Genomic DNA, 2,404 nt, shown 5'->3' with positions numbered 1-2,404 from the left:
AAAGAGCACAAGGTGGCTGTTATTCTTGACCGAAAGTGCGATGTCTTCTAGCGCCTCGCGGCCGATAACGCGCGGCCGCTCGCCATTGGGGATCGCATGAGATGATCTCCAAATAACCACGGTTTCCCGCGCTGCAGACGCGCAAGAAATAATGAAGAAAGCATGCATTTGCCGCGCTTTTGGAGCCCTGCGACTGGCTTTTGAATCACGTGGTACGGATCGGGGACCGCCATTGCCCGCTGCGCGCCTTGCGTGTTGCGAAATCTGCTTGCAGGGTCGGTGTTTCATCGAGCTACGCAGCTGAACAACGTTTCTCTCGCGTATTTATTTTCATCATGGACGAAGAGAACCGTAGCAAACGCAGTCACCCGCCAGTGAAGTATCGCTCGGTGTACAAATTTCGAGGACGGCGGCGCAAATCGAAGCCACACACTCGCCGAACGGCAAGTGGGTCTGCTGCCGCGAGGCCTAGCGACGGCGACGGCGATGCCAGCGATGCTTCCGACGAGATTGCCGCGGCGTTCGAGTACGTCAGTGCCTCTCAAAGAGAAGATCGGACTCTTCGACGACGAAGAAAGATCACGGTAGAAAGAGTCTTCCTTGATCACTGAACTAACAGCATTGAACATCCTCGTGGTCGGTCCAGTTTGTCCAACGTGTCACCGTTCGGGAATACACGTGCGAGATCCAGCTTACAAACGTAAAGGCGTCGTTTCTGGAACTACAGTGCGAGAACAGTGAGTGGTGGTGGCGGTAGTGGATCTTGAGGAAAAGGAAGAGGGCGCTAATTTCTGTCTGCGTATAGGCGACACGGCTAAGCGCCTTATAGGGGCAGGGGGTTGGGGACAAAAGAAAAATAGAAAGAAAAAAGGAAGTAGGGACACAGCGACGGAGAAGAAAGAGATAGGAAAGATGAGGAGGGAATCGGTCACAAGATTTCAGGGACGGGACCACGGTCGGCTAGAGGCACGAGCACATCGGTGACAGAGCGGCGAAGCCACGGTCGGTAAGAGGCGCGCGGCATGACGGACGAGGCAACGGTTACAAGGCGTCGACGGCGAGAGGCATGAGTACGTCTTGAACGGACGAACAGGGCATCGCGGGACGTGACCATCTAGCATGAAATCCTCCGAGCGACAGCGAGTGCCCCGAAAGTATTCTTTCGATTACGTATACGTTGCGGCGAGTTGCTTCGAGCGAGGAGGCCAGCGTAGGGGCGGCGAGTGAGAAACCGTTCGCAAGCACAACCTACGGCAGCGGGAGCTCGCGCGATAGCTACTCTGCTCGAAAGAGCTGTGAAGGAGAAACTTTAGGCGCTCGCTCATTTTAGTGGGAGTGGCTACTAGAAGAACAATTTACCTCTTTTGTGTGCAATATTGATCTGATTTCGTTGCATCTTTCATAAATAAACGTCCAATTTTAACTTTAAACTTCGTTATTCTCAAAACACACTTTTTGGCAACTTTTTCAGCGTGCCCCTCTTGCTTTTGGTACTTTTGTAGCTCCGATCTGCATGAAATTTTGCCCAAATTTTCTCTAAGGTGTGAGGAGTGAAGTTATCTCCTCTAAATCTCAATATTATTTATGCATATTAGAAAATTTGCAAGTATTCATTTACTGTGGTCTGGGTTTCCCATGTTTGAATTTTTCACGTCTCAGCAACTATTTTCTATGCACTTTCCGGATAGTTTTCGGCACTGTACAGTTCAAATGGAAAAATATGAGCTATTAATTGTCAAAATGTAATGAAGTTTAAGGATCGAAAAAGGGGGCTACAAGGCCTATGCTTTACACATTTGTCATGATGCAGAACAAAAAGTATGCAACTTGCAAGAAAACTAATTAAATATTTGAAATCACCATAAAAATATCTACAAATAGTTCAAGTTTCATTGCTCTAGAATGAATATTTAAAAAAAGTGTCTTCGACCCGCATCTTTCCTTAAAACAAAATTTTATAAGGCCACCCGCGCTGGAATTCCGATTAGATGGGGAGGTTTTTCCGCTTCGGCTGTGGGTTTGACAACACTTCAAAACTCTACCACATGCAGTCGCTGTACTTGAAGACCTCTTACTTGGTAAGCCAGTGCCTGGTGCCACAGTGCAGGACGTACGCAAGGGAGCCCGGTGTCAGCATTAACACGCACCGTCCAGGTAACAATCTGTCTGAAGCTTTTATTTTGAAACTCAGAAATGGTGAACAGCCGTCGTCTAAACATACGCGTGCAGCCAGCGCTGCCACGAGGAAGATTTCTGCTTCGGCGTTGTGCTGCCATATTCGGTGAGTAGCACAAGGCGGTCACTGAAACGCGTGCACATGCACGGTGGCCGGCTAATGACGCCGTTCTCCCTCTAGTTGGCCTCCATCAAGTTTGCCCATCCAAGTTTCAACTTTGCCCATCCA

The sequence above is a fragment of the Rhipicephalus sanguineus genome, unplaced genomic scaffold, assembly GCF_013339695.2.
Source record: "Rhipicephalus sanguineus isolate Rsan-2018 unplaced genomic scaffold, BIME_Rsan_1.4 Seq7885, whole genome shotgun sequence".
Taxonomy (NCBI): domain Eukaryota; kingdom Metazoa; phylum Arthropoda; class Arachnida; order Ixodida; family Ixodidae; genus Rhipicephalus; species Rhipicephalus sanguineus.
This window is presented reverse-complemented; position numbering follows the sequence as displayed.